Raw genomic sequence first — 20110 nt, 5'->3', positions numbered from 1 at the left:
CAGTAGTTGTGGCACACGGGCTTAGTTGCTCCGCCGCATGTGAGATCTTCCTGGACCAGGGCTCGAACCTGCGTTCCCTGCATTAGCAGGTGGATTCTTAGCCACTGCGCCACCAGGGAAGTCCCGACCCTACAAATTTTGAGATTCTACTGGAGTTACAACCAGTTCAAGGAGTATGGATTAAAGAATTTTGGGAGCTAAATGTAATAGACATGATTTTTATTTCATTCTATGGGCTTCAAATAATAACCCCTTTTCTTACTTATGAATAGGCAAGATGTTCAACTGAGTGCATGATTTATATAGTAAACATGCTCTTATCTATACAAACAAAATGATCCCTTATTTAAAATTTCCTTCTAGATAACACTTAGTGTTACTAGGGAGGATTAAGTCGGTTATAGAGACTTGCAGAGTTCAAGGTTTCTGAGGGCTGAGTTAGATTCACATACCCAAGGGATGGGAGGAAGATGGTATAGACAGAGGTAGCCTTCAAAGAATGGTTGAACTGGGAGATAAAAGCATACAGCTGAAGAAATAGTACATTATGTAAATAGTACCATTTAGCAATGATAAGGGATTTTAAAAAGATGAATCCAAGGTCAGAAATAAGAATGAAGACAAAAGATGAACTAGTCAAAGTGGTTCAATATTAGGATCATAAAAATATGTTGGAAACTTATATAATGTGACATCAAATATGCAGTGGATGACAAGAGAGCTCAGAAACACAGAACTCTACAACACTGAGGTCAAAAAACATGAATTTTTCCAGTGATCTAAAGTGCCACTCTTTGACTTAATTTCTACAAAAATCTCAATGCATCAAATATTCCCTATGAAAATAGTTCCAGTCTGTAAAATGTTCCCTTTAAGACTGTGTGTTGTCTCTCAACCTCAGCTTTATCATAGTTCACTGCTATGATATCCCTTTTTGACAAAAGTATGTTAGTCCAGGACTAAAAAGAAAAGTTACAGGCTGATTTACTAGCTGCTATACTACTTTCAAGATTTTAGACAGCTGGGAATTAAAGTTACTCTCTTTGCTGCATTAATGGATGTAAAACTGAAGTGCTGTCTGAGGGTGATAAGCACATGAGTGTTGTGAAAATATTAACTGATCCTTTAGATAATTACAGAGTCCAAAGTTCCAAGGGCTTCAGTGAGATGGCACTTAAGAACTTGAATGTAAAGAAAATAATGGGTTTGTTTTTTTTTTTTTGGTATTTGGATTATATTATCTACTGATAATGGGCCAGAACAGACATAAACATGGTCACCTTGAAGCGACCTTGACTCAGTTACATTCTTGAATGTGATACTCTATACGGATATCACAAGATGAAGAATTTTAATTTACCAGAGGTCTTCCTTCAGAACTCTGTACTAGAATTTCTCCTGAGAAATTCAGGCTGAGCAAGAGAAGAAATCCATTCCCAAGGTTCTTTGTGAACTTTGTTTGCTGCAGATGGAGGGAGACCGAGGCATGGAAAGTTGCTGGTGACTCCACCCTCTAGAAGCAAGTTGGCACAGCTGGTGGTTACGACTATAAATGTAAACAGCCCCTCTCAGGAAGCACTTGCTGCAGGATGTCATGGAAGGGGGAAAGCAAAGATCCCACGTGGGCAGGATGTTTTGGGGGCAGTTGGTGAAGAGAGTTGAAAGTAAGGAGCGAATGGGAGGTTCAAGGCACCTGCAGTTTGTGAGACAATTGAAGAGGAGAAGAAAGGGAATTCTTTTTGTGGATTCCTGCTGTGGGTTAAGAATCGGATTCTCATTAATGTTCATGGAGCACTACGAGTTAAAGCTAGAATTGTTTTTTAATTACACTTGCTAGACTGTGGTTTCTTTAAAGTGTTGCCATGTGAGAAACGGGCCATATGGGACCCCTGTTACTGTTGCACTACACTGAGAAAAAAATGACTTCAACCCTAAAACCAGAGAAAATGGAGAAGAACTTGGGCAACTATTGGCAGTGCTCATCTGAGCCCTTTCTGGTGGACGGGTAGGTCTAAGGACTCAACCTACCTGTATTACTGATATCAAGAATCTGAGCTGGATATCAGTAAAAATTAAATTATCTAACTATTTTGTTCTGATTCTATGCGATCTTCTCATTATATTCCAGCTTTTCATGTTGTGTGTCTACAGAAATGATGCATTGGAAGAAGAACTCAAGTTTCCAGTCCCTTAGTATTCTCAATTTTCAATGCACATTAATAAATGTATTTCCTGATTTTGTACCTCAGGATCTGTGACCTTGGTTAATGTGAGTTTGTCTCGGATTAAACAATGCATGTCCTGAGGTACCTGAATGTATGAGACTAAGCAATTTACACTTGACTTTGGAAAATTTTAAATTGGCCCTGTGTTGCTAAGATGTCTTCAGTCTCCCTAACTCCATTGTGACACATTTGCCTTTCCTATTCAAGCTACCCTAATGGCCTTGTCTATCTAGTTAGGGAAGAACACACACGCACACACCCACACCCCCCCACACACACAGAAAAAATGCTCACCAAATAAGAAAAAAGGGAAATGGAGAGGGACTGTTGAAGGCTTACAGGCCTGTATCACAAAGCACATTCTCATTTCCTCCCTGTCCTGACCTTATGAGTTCCCCTCCTTGGCATTATTCAAGCAAACCTGGATGGTACCCTTGCAGTAATGCTACTTTGCTTCTGTGAGATTTGTTTTACCATTTCTTTCTGAGACTGAAGTGAAAGCAATGTACGTAAAGTCTTTTGCACAATGATTAACATGTACACATTCCCTAAGCAGTTAATTTGCTACTGTTGCTGCTGGGTTTTTTGTTTGTTTGTTTCTTTTTGTCATTTTTCTGAGAGAACCAAGTATAAGATTTATGACTATAATGAATAATGTGAATACCCTTTTCAGCTTTAATATTTTATGATTCTACAAGAGTGAGTGAGATTTTGATAATGTGTAAATGAGCCAATTTATGGAATCAATTACTTGAATAAATAACATCAGTGAGTCAATAATCTGTCTATATTCTTACTACAACCTCATCCAGGTTCTTCCCTGTCTTACAAATTCCTACAGAACCCAGGCCCCTGGCACCTTTCTAACTTCATCTTACATCACTCTCCCACTAACTCACTCTCTTCAGACATGTTAGCTTCCTTGTTGCATGTTTTTGCCACAGGGTGTGTGTAATTATTCTTCCCGTTCCCACAATGATGGCCCTTTATCCACTTGCATTGCCTATTCTACCTCCTTTTAGTTTTGGTTCAGATGCTATCTTGTCAAGAAGACCTTCCTGACCTTCTATTAAAAAAAAATTACCCTTTATTTTATTGTTTTTGTCTTTACCGTCTTTATTTTGCTTCTAACACTTCAAACTTTAACACAGTATGTTGTTATGCTGTATGACATATATTTGTCTGTATCTGTCTTCCCTACTGCAGTGTAAGTTCCATGAGAGCAGGAACTTTGCTTTGGTGCCTACTGTATTCTCATCACCAGAAACAATGTTCAGCACACAGTATGCCCTGAATAGATATTTGTTAATCTCCCTTCTATTTCTCGGGGTGCTCGTTGTGCCTGGAATTCCTTCCCCAAACTCTTACAAAGTACATTGCTGGCAAATAACAGTTGATGAACAAGTAAATGGGTAAATGAGTAAACCAATCATCAAAAATGCTGTTTTATTACTATTATTATTATTGAAGTATAGTTGATTTCCAATGTTGTGCCCATCTCCAAAATGCTGTTTCTTTTCTCATTTGTGAAGTTGCTGGGCAGAAGTTTATCCTTCTCATTAGGAAAAGCCAGGATCTAGAAAATAGAATGATGTTCCTAGGAGATACGGATTTGGCCTCGGGAATAATGCAGAAATCCAACTGTCAGAGTTAGGCTGTAAGGTTAGAGCTTGCCAAGCAACAAATAAATTCATTGAAGCCACTGATGTGTTAGCTTAGAATTTCTTAAACCCCTGTTGAGGTCAGAATTGTCTCCTGAGCCTCAAGGAAACAAAATCTAGAGTCAAACAACCTGTGCTCAAATCCTAGCTTAATGACCTTGTGACATTTCTTAAAGTTACTCCGTCTCTGTATTTCAGTTTCCTCACTTGTGCAATGAAATAATAGCACCTACCGTTTATGATCCTTGTGATGATTAAATGAATTATTCTATGTGAAGTCCTTAATATATTCCCTGCTCATGTAAAAGCTGTAAAATTGTTAGCTATAAGTACACTGAGCCCACAGTTGAGGGGTAAGGGACCCTGGCCATGGAAAGAGGCAAGTTTCTAATTCCTACAGTTCACTACTGTCTCTGAACCAGAACCTAAAAATTAGTACTCTGGTTCAGCCAGGCGAAGAAGTGGTTCTTCATACTTATTAAATAATCATACTTTTGCTGATGATAAAAGGCAAAATCTGAGGGTTTCTGTTTCAGATGAACTTATCTACAAAACAGGGTTACAGTTATAGAAAACAAACTTATGGTAACCAAATAGTAAGGGCGGGGAGGGACATATTGGGAGACTGGGATTGACATATACACACTACTATATATAAAATAGATAACTAATAAGGACCTACTGTATAGCACAGGGAACTCTACCCAATACTCTGTAATGACCTACATGGGAAAAGAATCTAAAAAGGAGTGGAGATATATATATGTATAACTGAACCACTTTGCTGTACACCTGAAACTAACACAACATTGTAAATCAGCTATACTCCACTAAAAATATTTTTTAGAACGTTCAAGAATTTGGGGTAACTAGAGCCATAGGATTACTTCATAAATTTTCTGGAAAATTTTCCCTATCTTCCACTTTGCTTTGACTATGGATACCAGGTCACAGAGTTCTGAGATGAGTTCGCAAAATACCCATGGAGCCCCATCAGAAAAGTGCCTCCAGTGCAGTTAAAGTTTGGGTTCTGTGGTTTCCAGGCAACAAGTCATGTACCTGGCATGATAGCTTCCTGGAAACATTAGCAGAAGCAACTCAGACATGCTTAACTCTGTAGATGTGCACAGGTCAGGCTTCTAAGTTATTTCCTGACATTAGAGCAAATTCTAATAAGAATCCTTGGAACACGCAGCCTATCAGTCATCATATGGATTTAACCTCATTCCATTCAAAAGCAACAATGGGTTGGGGGAGAAAACAAAACCCTTTAAAATAAGAAAATAAACAACGATTCCTGTTAAGAAATCACCTGCCCTTTTGCATGCTGCTTCTGACCTCTGTGTGCTAGCCTTTTTTCTTTTTTCCATTTCCCAAAGTCAATCAATCAATTGATCAATCAGCAAGTCTTGTAATTCTACTATGACAGGTGTATTTTTATCAGGTGCTTAGAGGTTAAAAGTCTTGTCTGCAATACATAGTTCCTATACTCTAAAGATTTTACCATTCTCTGAGAAAGTCAAATAAGGATTCTGGAAACTTCTTTTCATTCCCTTGATGGTAATTAGGGATTTGGGGGAGGGGAGGGATGAACAGGCAGAATGTAGTTAGATATGTAGAGCAGCGAAACTTTCTGTGTGATGCTGTAATGGTGGATACATGTTATTATACATTTGTCAAAACCCGTAGAGTGTACAACACCAAGAGTGAACCCTAATGTAAATTACGGACTTTGGGTAATGATGACAAGCCAGTGTAGGTTCACTGATTTTTATAATTGCACTATTCTGGTGTGGGATGTTGGTAGTGGGAAAGGCTATAAGGTGTGAAGCAGGAGGTTTATGGGACCTCTCTTTACTTTCTACTCAATTTTGCTGTGGACCTAAAATACTCTAAAGTTTATTTTTAAAATAAATATTGATGTTATATATCTGCAGCTCTGAAGAGAAGCAAACCAGGATAAGATGTACCAAGAGTGAGATGGCTGTTTCAGAGAAGGTGGTCAGGGAAAGCATCTGGGGGGGAGATGTCACAGGTGCTGACACCTGCAGGAAGTGAGTGAGCCATGGGGACACCTGAGGGAAGGACGTTCCAGGCAAAGGGAACAAGTACAATCACAAAAAACAAATAGAAAAGAAAATATCGGTGCATTTCTATTTGAGACCATTAACCAAGTAGTGGATGTAGCAACAACGGATAATAAAACACGTGAGAAAAAATAGTCTCAAATCTCAGAATACTTTATTTACTTATTTATTTTTGGCTGTGTTGGGTCTTTGCTGCTGCACGTGGGCTTTCTCTAGTTGCGGAGAGCTGGAACTACTCTTCGTTGTGGTGCGTGGGCTTCTTTTGTTGCGGAGCACGGTCATCCGGGCTTCAGTAGTTGTGGCTCGCGGGCTCTAGAGTGCAGGCTCAGTAGTTGTGGCGCACGGGCTTAGTTGCTCCGCGGCATGTGGGATCTTCCCGGACCAGGGCTCGAACCCGTGTTCCCTGAATTGGCAGGCGGATTCTTAACCACTGCGCCACCAGAGAAGCCCTCAGAATACTTTTTAAAGAACTGCCTAGCTAATCTACCTTTTATTCATTTATTTTTGCCAAAGGGTAGCTGTTAGAATCATTTGTTTTCTTTAAAGTTGTATTTCGACATATTTATTCCATTAAAATTTATGTAACGACTCCTATGTACCAGTCGCTGTCTTTCCTTGTTTAAGCATTTGTCACCACTTACCTGCTCTATTACAGTTTCTTTCTTCATGGTCATGTGGACTTTAGTCTCACCTGTACTGATACAATCTCTCTTGATCTACAGTAACTTTTCCTGCAAGAAAGATCTATCCTATGCTTGCTAAATTTAACACTAAAAATAACTGTTATCCACCAAAATGAGCCAAATTTCTGAAAGCATGGTGAATTCTATGGAATAAACATGTAATCAAATGATCCTAAATTTGGGAATAAAGCAAAACGTTGACTGTGTAAAAGTTTAATATCATACTAGAGCGCTGTCCAACATTTTATCTAAGGGCCAACTGACTCTCTTGGGGATTCTATGTTCAACATAATATTTACCATCGATTATGGCCCAAATATTTTATAACTCCATAAAAGCTAGAGGTTAACTTTTAGAATAATGGTAAAACAAGGTGATTTTATTTTTTGTAACGAGAAAAGATAACTTAAAGCCCATGATTTTATTGCAATGTAAGATATGAATATTTATTTTAAATCTAATGTAAACATCTTAGGTCAGTGTTCTACTTTATGTCGCTGATTATATAAAATCTCATTTCTTTTATATATTTTTTGAATCAGTCTTTTTCCAATCACTGGTTTCCTCTTTAATGAATTAAATTAAAATGTTGACAAATGATCACTATTTATTTACATAAGAATTACATTTTTAATATTTTGAGAATTAAGCTTTGACACATGATTGATTTTATGATATGAAATTCAACTAGCTAAGACCAGAATTAAATGTAGCTTTATTGTATAAATTCTGAATATTATCTATGTGTGAAACTGTTCCACAGATGTATTCAAACACATCTACAATCACACTTGCAAAATATCCTTTTGGGAGTTATAAATGCTTTGAAAATCAATTTTCCTTAATTTGATTTAGGATTTCCTAGCAAATACGAATTCTAAATAGGATTTCAAAGATGGAAAAGTTTGATTTAGAACATTTAAATATGGGTAACATTTCTCTGTAATATTTTGACTGCTTTGCATGAAAGCTCAGTAAAGAAACTGGGTAATGAGTACCTTTAGATACCATGAAACTAGGGGATAAAGTGTTTTTAATTATTGACACTTAAAGTGTAACCCGAAGCATTAAGTTGGTAGCAAATTTGTGCTCATAAAGTGAGAAAAGCTGTGGTCAAAACTACCTGTAGAAAATTATTTTAGACAGACCAGAAATAAGAAAACCTGGAAGTTTATCAAAAAGACTGTATAATTCCTGGAAAGCAGAGATCTTTATTATTACATGTTGTAGCATGATACTACTCACATTTCAAGATGCTTGGTAAATCCTTGAAGTTATTTATGGTGAATTGGCATCAACATAAATTAGGAATTTGCTAGTAGGAATTAAAATATAAGAATAAATCAACATAGTACCATAAATTCTGGAAATAGCAAAGCTGCACCAATAAACTAGGTTCAGAACGGCATAGTGCTAAGTATGAATATTGGAGTTGACTTCCTGGGTTCAAATTCTAGCTTAGTCTAGTATTAGCGGCAGGACCTTGAGTAAATTATTTAAGCTCTCTGAGCTTCATTTTCCTCATCAGTAAAATGAGGTTAATAATTACACCAAAAGTATAGAGTTGTAAAAATTAAACTAGTTGACAAATAAAAAGGACTTAGAAGAATTCCTAGCACAAAATATGTGCTATGTGAGTCTTAACTACCATTATTATTATAAGTATTAATTGTACATGGGAGACAAAAGAGGAGTCAAAGTAACTTCAGGGTCAAATGACATTGTTGCTTCTAATGGTTAGTAAGTTAAATAAACAAAGCTTATGAAATACACAATGCTTTCCTGGCTCAGTGACCATAAGATTTTCCTAAGGAATTGTCTATTAGATTTTTGTCTGATGAACAATTTTGAACACATTTAATCCAGATTTATAAACTCAGAACATCAAGAGAGGTTCTTTCTTTTTTCTTTTTAAATATTTATTTATTTGGTTGCACAAGGTGTTAGTTGCAGCAGGCGGGCTTCTTAGTTATGGCATGCAAACTCTTGTTTGCAGCATGCATATGGGATCTAGTTCCCTGACCAGGGATCGAACCCGGGCCTTCTGCATTGGGAGTGTGGAGTCTTATCCACTGCACCACCAGGGAAGTCCTGAGAGAAAGGATTCTTAGAAACTGTTCAGTCTTATCGATCTAGTCTTGGATTTGTATCAAAATCAGTGGTAGATTGCTTAATAATAAAGACACCTGGTTAATCTCCAAAGTCCACTGACTCAGAGATTGCACAGAAATCTCTTCTTCAGATTATTCTGATGCAATTAAAATTTGAGAAATACTCATCTATAGTCCAATTACCTTCTTTTACACATTGGGAAACTAGGTCTAGTGACATGAACTGGCTCAGACAAGCTCCTGTTCTTCATGACACCTCTGGGTTCAGAACCTTTGCCTCCTGTGTCCAGGCTGGTGCACATCTCAATGAAGGGTGCAGAGTGCAAGGCAAGATTTGCCTCCACCCAACACCCTGATGAGCAGAGGGCTGATGCATCCATGTGGGCTCTGATAGAGCAGGCATGATACCTTCCTGTTCACCTGCACCTTGAAAAGAAATGTCTGATCTGTTGCTTAGCAATGGCATCGCTCTGGAGTTTCCAGATTGCAGCAAAGCAAAGAAAGAGGGGACGGGTGATTACCAAATAAGCTCCCACTCATTTTCATGCTTCTTCCAACAAAGTGATACATTTCTAACCTTTCTACCAATGAGGAGAACGCAGGAACTTGGCAAAGAGGACAGTGACACAGTACCATCTTTTATTTGCTAAAGATGATTCCTTTTCTGAGACTTGGGCTAGAAGAGATGACTGAGGTGTCAGAATACACACTGATCTTTATTTTTTCTTTCTCATCAAAAGCGTAAGACATAGCCCAGAAAATTGCTACCTTTAAGAGCTATTTCTTGCCATTACTTTAAATGTCCCCCTACCCTTTATTTTCACTGCACTTGAAATTTCCTCTGCAGGAAATTCCACTCGAGGCTCAAGGAGACTTCTGGCAGCAGTGAGGAGTGAGATATGCCTAGTGGACAGTTACTGGAAAGATGTAATAATTCCATTTTCTGTCAAACAGCCGCATGCATGTTGGTAAATGTCAAGTATCTCCACCAGCAGCTGGAAAAATGAAGCCACAGGATGTCTTGTTTATTACGCCACAGCTTCTTAACCTGCACAGGAAACATACCTTTGTTTCACCATGTGGTTCAGAATATTAATAGCATCTCTATCTGGGATAGATTTATTCTCTCTTTTAACAATAAATATGTCTATTTTTCTTCCTCTCACTTGTCTTCCCACCAGCTCAACTCAAAAGTCATTGGAGGAGGATATTTGCCAAATCAACTCTCAAACTGAGAAAAAGAGAACCCTCCTACAGTTAATTCAAGCGTATACTAAGTTGTATGTTGTGTGAGGATCAACTGAGTCATATAGTGAGATCATGAAAAGTGAATAGAGTCATCATGAAAATGAGAATTTCATCATTATTATGACATGAGCATCTCTCAAATATCAGGAATCAAAATTATATGATCATTTCTTATGATATCAACATATAAGCTTTTTATTTTCTGTGTTAATGCTCTACCCAATCTGATTTTCAGCCTGTAATTTCTAGATATTGTTATTGAGGAAATACTTGAATTCCTTTCTATGGGTGCTATTTTATTTGGGGAAAACTATTTCTAGAAACCAAAGCATCATATGAAAAAGATCATATAATGAAATTTCTGTTTTATAGATTATGATATTGAGGCTAAAAAGGTTAAGGTAATCCAAGTGATAATATCAGGGTGATAGCAGCACCATGGTTTCCTGTTTCCCGGTCCATTCGGTTGAACAAATATGGTGAATGAATGAGTTCATTTAGCAGGTGCTGTGCCAGGCACTAGGCCAGAGTGAGCAAGAGAGCAGGGGAAATGGTGATTAATTTCAATGAGCGTGAGAGAAGAGCTAAGGGGAGGGTTGTTGGTGGGACAGGGATCAGATACGACTGCTTGGAATGACTGTAAGCAAAAGTGGGACCTGACTGTGAGTTAACATTTATTCTTGCTTCATCTTTTCTTGTCTGAGATGATAAAAGAATAAAGTCATGGAGTTGAAAGAGAGACAGGGAGAGATTCATGGAGTTGAAAGAGAGGTGTGTGTGTGGGTGCAGTGCAAGGCAATTCATTTCATTATGTCTGGAATGGCTGGAACGCAGAGGGGGAGCCTGGGGAAATGTAAACCAGTCCCATTATACTAAGGATCTGACTTATTCTAACAACAGTTGGGAGTTGCTGAAAAGTCTTAATGGAGTAGTTACAGTGGTCATTTCATCAAACCACATGAAAATTGGGGGCTGAAGCAAGGCAAAGGTTGGCACCATGGACGCGTGGAGAGTAGGCTGAATGATTTTTTTTTTTTTTTAAGAAGATGTTGGGGGTAGGAGTTTATTAATTAATTAATTTATTTTTGCTGTGTTGGGTCTTCGTTTCTGTGCGAGGGCTTTCTCTAGTTGTGGCAAGTGGGGGCCACTCTTCATCGCGGTCTCTCTTGTTGCGGAGCACAGGCTCCAGACGCGCAGGCTCAGTAGTTGTGGCTCACGGGCCTAGTTGCTCCGCGGCATGTGGGATCCTCCCAGACCAGGGCTCGAACCCGTGTCCCCTGCATTAGCAGGCAGATTCTCAGTCACAGTGCCACCAGGGAAGCCCCAGCTGAATGATTTTTTAAAAAATTTATGTATGTGTTTATTTACTTTTGGCTGCCTTGAGTCTTCGTTGCTGTGCGGGCTTTTCTCTAGTTGCAGTGAGCAGGGGCTACTCTTCATCGCGGTGCACGGGCTTCTCATTGCGGTGGCTTCTCTTGTTGCCGAGCGCAGGCTCTAGGTGCTCGGGCTTCAGTAGCTGTGGCACGTGGGCTCAGTAGTTGTGGCGCTCGGGCTTAGTTGCTCGGCGGCATGTGGGATCTTCCCCGGACCAGGGTTCGAACCCGTGTCCCCTGCATTGGCAGGCGGATTCTTAACCACTGTGCCATGATGGAAGCCCAAGCTGAATGATTTGAGGGATCTTAAAATCAGGTCCTTCTGTCTCCAAATATATCTCCTGTCCACCTGTTACTGTTCCCAACATCCCTGACTTTACTCTCTCCATCAGTATCATCAGTGTGAAGTCTTCATGTGGAGCAGCCAATCAACAAGGAGTCAGGGGACAGACACCCACAAACATGAAGTGAGAAAGGATCTTAATGGGGACCGAGGTAGAAATGATATTCACAGTTCTCATTTAGCACTGTTTAGTTTAGCTTTTTCTCATTCGTAATGAAATCCTGCTTACTAAAGGACCTTTCAAAACATCATTAAGTCCACTATGCTATGACCCAGAGAGAGTAAGTGACTTAGAGGTGTCAGATAGCTAGGAAGTAGCCACAGTTGCACTAAGTTGCACTAAGGTTCCTGGCTTCTGATCCAATATTCTTTCCACTATGCTGTAGCCGTTTTTGAGGATGAAGTTCAACTCTTCATCATTTTACCAATCACTGACCCATCAACCGTGGCTGTCATTTATCATGAATTCATCAAGCGTTTGTGCTGACTGCTTGTTCAGCAAGACCCTGAAATCACTGCCCTTCCTCCACAGGTTTTAATAACCCAGAGAAAGAAGCCAAGTCCATCCCTTTGGGAAGATGTAGAAAGTCATATATAAAGAGATAAAAGGAGAAAAAAGACTGTGATTAGAGACTACTGCTAAACCCTGGGAACATTGGGAACATCTCCCTACTTATTTAAGATGCCTGCCTCGGAATCCCTTCATTTAAATATTGTTAGCCAAAACTTGATTACTCTGCTGGTATCTGGGATACTACTTAGCATCCCTGCCCCCTCACACACGTTCTTCCTTTCTGGCCCAGTCACCACTTAATCCAGTAAAATAAAGTTAGTGATAAAATCCTCAGTTACCAGATGTTCTGCATGGTCCTGTCACTGCTACTAATTTGCAAGGAAAAAAAAATTTCACATACTTAGGTGCCAAATAAAACAATCAACTTCAACTAGTGTTTTAGCTTAATCAGATAGATGAAATGGATTTTATTAAGTTTTATTTTTTTCCCCTCTTAGAGCAAATGTTCATGCTGGCTCTTTGAATATTTTGTCAGCATAAATAAGTGCAATATTTTGAAGGCTTTGATTTCCAGGGAAAATTCATTCAGCTCTAAGTCTGGCCGTGCCCTGGGCAGCTCTTCTCTCTGCTCCCAGGCTTCAACATTTGGCCCAAAACATCTAGCATGGAATTTGCCACAGAATGAGGACCCAGTAAATGTTAGCTAAGAGCGAATGCTTTCCTGTTCTATTTCAAGAATATATATATATATATATATATATGATTGTTCAAGTCCTCTAAGCAGGTAACCAGGGTGACTGATGCTAATCTCAAGTTAGGACAAGGCAGGCTGTCAGTGTTAAGGTTCTCACCATTCATACAATGGCAAGAAAGGGGGTGCTTCATAGTGATGAGGTGACTCAGGCTTCATAATGATCAAATTTGTTTTACTTTTCTTGAGATATTGCACAAAAAGACAGCTTCCCGCTATCTATTTCTGACTCGAATTTCCTATGAGCCAGGCTTGGGTTCCAGCCAATGGGTTGTTGATTAGTTTGGGAAGAAAAGTCTTTATTATAAGTACAAAAAGATAAAATAAACTTAAAATCTCTCCTCTGGATATGTTGTGTTTTCTTTCTCCCAGAGATAATCAGGGGGAAAGCCTAGCCAGGATTTAAAATCTGTGTTTTACTCAGAGACGCAATCAGTGCAACGTCTTTTGAGACTTTCTCTGATGATCCGTTATTCGTGAGGGAGAAATCATCATGCTCTTTGTTAAAGGCAAAACATTTTAAAAATAAAAATAAATTCTAACATCTAGCCGAGATGCTCACCCTTCGAGAAAGCAGTGCTTAATTGGAGCGAAAATTCAAGGGCAGAGCAACAGCCTTCTTATTTTCTTCAAATCTAAGGGTTTATGAGCTTGGAAACTTACAGCTTAAAAACTCAAGTTCCAAGATTTTACTGTAAATTACTCAGTTATCAAGTATTTGACTGATGTTCAGGTTAGAAGAAGAGAGGACACAAAAAACTTCTGTGAGAAATTTTAGGAAATGAAGTCTCTTCTAGGATCAGATCTTTTTATCGGCTCCTGCAGCAAAGACCCATGAGTTTTGTTAGAGAATATCTACCACGAAGGGTTAACATCAACCCAAAAAGAAGACAAGGTCTGGACAGAGCCCAGGAGTAAGGGACTCCAAATTCTCTTCTGTATTCAGTTATCTACTCTTATCTTTTATGCTCCTGTCTCGATACCACAGAGGGGCAGATTCTCCATATTAGTTAGACTTCACTATAATAATCAACAGCTACAAAAATGAGGTTTCCACTGATAAGTAAATAAAACTGCTATATGACACAATTGATTTCCTGACCCAAACTTGTGAAAGGGCAGAAGCAAAAGCAAAGGATGAGAGACTCAGATAAGATAGGAACAGAAGAATACAGCGTGGGTTCGTATGCCACAGAGATCTCTGTCCTCTCTCTCAGCTTCTCTCAGATCTCTGCTCTTAAAACTCACCCCCTCACTCCCTCTCTCCTAGGGCTTACTATTCCTCCAATATGCAGTCACAACCTTGCACTGGCTCTTTCCTCTGCCGGGAGTGCTCTTCCAATGAGCTTACTGTTTAAACGTGCAAACTATACACTCCCCCATTTCAAAATTTGTATCTACTTTTCTAATTTTTGAAACATGTCTACAGTGCTTACCATCTTCTGATGTACTATATAGTTAGTTCATTAAGATTATTGTTTATTTCTGTCCCTCCCTTGCTAAAATATAAGCTCTATGAGGGAAGGGGTCTTTCGTGCCTTATTCATGAATGTATCCCAAAAGTATCTAGAACAGTCATAGACTCAGAGTAGGTATTCAACACAATTTTGTTGAGTGAATGAATAGATAAATGAATAATAAAGCAGACTAAAAGTTTGGTTAGATAAAATGGGTGAGAGTTAAGCAAAAATCATTTTCATAGGCTCATTCTAACAACTTCTTTTTCACCCATTGTTGATGAAATTCTCTAGAACCAGTTTGAAAATTAGTATCACTTTCTTCTCATCACATGCAATAGACAAGAGTCAACAAATTCATTGCTCTAAAATTGTTAAGAGCGTGGATTTTGAAGCCAGAAAGCTGTATCTCTGTCATTTGAAAGCAGTGGTTGCAGGTAAGTTCATCCTATTAAGAATACATTTCTCATTAAAATGGGAATAAGAATAGCCACTTCCCAAGGTTATTGTGAGTATTAATTATGATGTTTGTAAGGTTCCTAACACAGTGCCAGGTGGAAACTCCATAAATGTGCTTATTATTATTATATGATCCTTAAGCACCTCCCTGCCCTGACATTCTTAAAGGCCACAGATGTATAACTGTGTATAACTGAATCAGATCAGAGCTGGTATTGAGTGATTTGGCAAGTTTCCAGAGTGTACAGCTGGAATATGTACCATCAAGAGTGAATTATTACATCTCACTGGGCCTCAGTTTCTCTTTAGTAGAAGGAGAATTTCAGTTAGCATCTGTGCTCTCAATATCAAGTATCAAATGCTACATTTAACAACTGGGAAACGAAACCCTCTGGATCCTGATACGATGAATTACTTAAAACTTGTAGGTACTTTTAAGGGAAAATCAGCAAGGTGTTATCTATCTATATATTTTTGCAGCATGTACACATGTGCACACACACACAAACACACCTATAGTAAATTCTTCATAATTTGGCCCAAATGAATTCAGAATTCAAAAACCAACTATTTCAATAAATATATGGCAAAGATGCAAAATTTGGAAGGTTTGGGGGTAGAAAATACTAGGATAAAAAAGGCAGAGTCACTAACTTTAACAGATGTGTGTCTGAAACTTTGTATAGGAGAAAATGAAATAAAATAAGTGTGAAAATTGGTACCTAAAACGTCCACATTGTAAGAAAAGAAAGTATTTATAAATAGTGGGCTCAGAAAAGGCTTTACAAGGAGTTAACATTCATGTTAATTCTTGGATGAAAAGATTTTTGGTATATGCAGAGGGGTATCTTGGTAATTCTAGGATGAGGGTAATTCTAGGATATGTACAAAGTCAGGGAGGATTGAACATCTCTGCCCTGTCTAGGAATGTTAGTGATCAGCGGTGAAGGGAGTAAAAGAGTGAAAGAAGATGCTGGAGGATGATGAACTGAGAAGCATTGGTTGGTACCATCACATGGAAGACTTTGAATATGAAGTAAAAAGACTTTGAATATGAAGTAAAAAGCTTGGACTTGATTGCCCAAATCCTGAGGTCTTAGGTATTGGGGTAGGAAAAATAACATGAGCTGATTTATTCAGATAAGAACTTTGACAACCATGAAGGATGAATTGAAGAACCATTTATAGTTTGGGAGACAAATACTAGCAATTGAATAATCTCATCAATCCTCAGCAATAGGAATGGAAAAGAGAAAAATGATGTAAGAGGGATTGAGTAGGTGGAGGTTTTACTTAAAGAGTTGTGCTGCTACTGTTGACTAATCCCTCCTACTTTCCTGGTTTTCCTCCTTCCTCTTCAATTCCTTTGTCCCAGCCTTCCTCATGAGCTCCTTCCTCTGTCTACTCCATATCATTCAGGAGTTCTGACTTTGGCCATCTTCTTGGGTTGAATAACTTAGTGAATGATTAGATATAAAAAACAGATAAAAAGCTGGGGTTAAGTTTACGGTCTGAGTGACTGGGAGATTGCTTAAATGATCCCCAAATGCAGGTCAAATCTAATCCATTCTCCGCATGTTCAATGGCTGTACCTATTCAGCTGAAGATGGCTGAAGAAAAATATGTGACGTATTGATTGGATTTGTTTCCATTTTATTACCTCAAATCTCAAGTGGTTCCTCCATGCTGCCTGGCAATTCCACCACATTTTGCTAAAGAATTCACTCTCCCGCCTTCCCAGGTCACTATGTCATATCTTATTCCCTAACTCAAAATTTTAGCACATCTTCTGCTGATGATCTTGCTTCTTATTTCACTGGGAATAGACATGCAAAAGAAAACATCCATATTCCTTTCCTCTTTTCCACACTTCCTACTTATCTCACTCTTTAACTTATTTCTTTCCAGAGTACTTATAAATTAGAACATTTATAATTATTTATTTTGTTTTGACTTTTGTCAATCTGCCCTTCACCCCACTAGAATGCAAGCTCTATGAAGGCAGGGTTGCTTCTGTGGTTTTTTTGTTTTCACTTCTGCACCCCATGCTCTAGGATAGTAGCTGGCATATAGAAGTCAATCAGTAAATATATAGAGAAGAAAATATTTAAGACTCCCACAAATAGATCTCCCCATCTCTCTCTAACAGTCCCAATGTACTGTGTTGTACCGTTGATTTTATTCTAATGGATCAACTGTTCTTTCTCCTAAGACCAGCTTTCATCCTCATGATCTGGACACAGAGTCACCATGTATCATCATGTAATTTACTCACTGTACCTCAGGGCCTGTCTGAGTGGGCAAGTGGGAGCTGAAAGTCATCTGCCTAGAAAAAAGTTTTTTGTGTGTTTATTTTTTTTGCAAATATTTACTGAATAGCAACAGTCCTAACTACATTCTATAACATTTTACCTATTCAAAAACTTTTATGCAAAAATGTCATAACAACTCCCATCTTGTAGAAAAATAACCACCCTCGACTCTACATTCTCTGCTATCCTTTATAGCAAAACTTCCTGAAATAACCATCATATCACTAGAGGTAGTCAATAATATTGTAATATCTTTGTATGGTGACAGAAAGTAACTAGACTTATCGTAGTGATCATTTTGTAATGTATAAAAATATGGAATCACTATGTTGTATACCTAAAACTAAGATACTGTTGAAAGTCAGTTATATCTCAATTAAAAAATAAACACACAAATAAGTAATGTACAAAATTTGACACATTTTAATATATATGGGTATGTGTATGTACATATACCTGTGGAGCAATCACAATCAAGATATTGAACATATTCATTACCCTCTAAAATATCTTTATGGCTTTGGTAATCCTTCTCATCAGACCATCCTTGTGCCCTCTTCTAATTAGACTAGTTAGAGCTTCTAGAATTTTAAACAATTTGAACCATACAAAATATGATTTTTGTGTGTCTTCTCTAACTCCACTTAATTATTTTGAGATCCATCCATGATGTCACATATATGAAGAGCTTATTCCCTTATATTGCTGAGTAACATTCTGTTGTATGTATATGACACATTAGTTTACCTATTTCAATATTGCTGGATACTTTGGTTGTTTCCAGTTTTGGATTATTACGAATAACACTGCTATAAACATTCATGTACAGTTCTTTGGATGAACATGTGCTTTACTTTCTCAGGGGTAAACACCTATGCATGTAATGGTTGAGTATCTTGGTAGGTATGTATTTAACTGTTTGGGACAGTGTCAAAGTTTCCAAAGTGGTTGTCATTGAACACCTGCTAAGAAATCATGTAGATCCAGAATAAAAATGATGCAAAAATTTTGCCAGTAATTATTTTGTGACTTTGATTAAAGTTCACTCATTATAATGTAGGAGTACAGGTGGCATCTAAGAAATAAAATATCTTGTTAAATGAAATACAAGATAATAAAATGCTTCAGAAAGGACGGAGCAGTCAACTATGTTAAATGGTGAGAACAAGTGGAATATAGCACAGAGCTAAATAGAATGGCAGAGAACCAAACACTGGAATGTGAAAACGGAAATTGTGGGTGATGGTCAGGTGAACTATTTCAGAAAATAGTGTTCCCCTAAAAATTCATATGTTGAAGTCTCAATCCCCAATGTGACTGTGTTTGGAGATTGGATCTTTATGTTGGAAATTATGGTTAAACGAGGCAATAAGGGCGGGACCCTAATCCAATAGAACTGATGTCCTTATAAGAAGAAGAAGGAACACAAAAGCTCACCTACTCTCTCTCTCCTCTCTCTCTTTTTCTCTCTTCAAACACAGAGGAAAGGCCATATGAGGACACAGCAAGAAGGTACCTGTTTATAAGCCAGGAAACAAACTCTCACCAGAAACCAAATTTTCTAGCAACTTGATCATGGACTTCTAGCCTCCAGAACAGTGAGAAGAAATGTCTGTCGTTTAAGCCACCCAGTCTGTGGTATTTTGTTATGACAGCCCCAGCAGATATTATAAGTTGTGAAAGACAGAGGCCTGATTAGAGTAGGTTGAGGAGACAGTGGGTAGTAAGCAAGTGATGACTCAAAGATGATTCTTCCAAGTTTTGCTAAGTAAAGGAGCAAAGAAATTGAATGGTAGCTGAGCAGGTATATGAGACAAGGGAAGACATGGTTTTCTTAATATGGGCTTTATCTCCATAATGGTATGCTTTGGAGAATGATCCAATAAACAGGGAAAATGTCGCCACAGCAAAAGAGGAGATAATTCTTGTATGGACTGCTTTATGCAGGGGAGTATGGGATCCAGAGCAAAAGTAGAGGGATCACATGAGGTAGGAGAAGGCAGAGTGTATAGGACTAAACGGCCACCTGGGACAATGGTTATATTAAATGCAGGAGAATAAAACGGTTTGAGACGGATTACCAGCATAACTGGTCCCAGGTGACTTAAAAAGCATTTAACTGAAGTTATGCCATAAAACACATTTTAAGGTCTGCATCAAGTAGCAGAATAAGAGAAAATGGGCCACAGATTTTTGTTTTAGGATGGAAGTAGGTGGGGGTGAGAGCAGAAAGAGATCAACTGGGCATCAGTGAAACTTAGTTGAGTGTGTAGACCAAGTTGTGAGACATCAGGAGAGCACATACAGCCTCATTTGGTTGGTAGCCTAAGTTAATGGGCTAACTGTAAACCATTTGATTAATGTTAACCCTTTTAGTAAGGATAGTATTCGAAATATATTAATAAGTTAGGATATGTTTCATGTGTTTTGGTCTATGGGCACAAATAATGTGCAGTAAGATCGAAGGAAAGGCATGAATGGGTGTATCAAATTCATTAAGAACGAGTAGAGGGGATCATCAAATTATGAGGTGTAGATACACCTATTTTTTTTTTACTGTATTATAATTTTTATACCTATTCTCACTACAAATTAACTACTTGTTTAATATCCCAGGGAGACTCTCTGAGTAGCATTGAAGAATATTTATAATCTTGAGTTTGGGCACTTTTTTTATATTTAAAGGAAAATGAAATCTTTTTACCATGAAATCGAGCTAATTTACTGTGCAGCAAGCATATTCAATTAATACAGTTTGGGTTCCCTAAATGCAATGTGAAAAGTGCGTGTGTACTATGAATTCATTTCATGGTTTCCACCCACCTCCTCTTATTAGAGAGCATTGGCAACACAACAGCCTCCCGTACAGCTCAGAGGAGCTATGTC

The sequence above is a fragment of the Delphinapterus leucas genome, chromosome 21 (genome assembly GCF_059928025.1).
Source record: "Delphinapterus leucas isolate spDelLeu-1000000601 "Yukka" chromosome 21, BTC_Dleu_Yukka2, whole genome shotgun sequence".
NCBI classification, from domain to species: domain Eukaryota; kingdom Metazoa; phylum Chordata; class Mammalia; order Artiodactyla; family Monodontidae; genus Delphinapterus; species Delphinapterus leucas.
Note: the sequence above shows the minus strand (reverse complement) of the source record.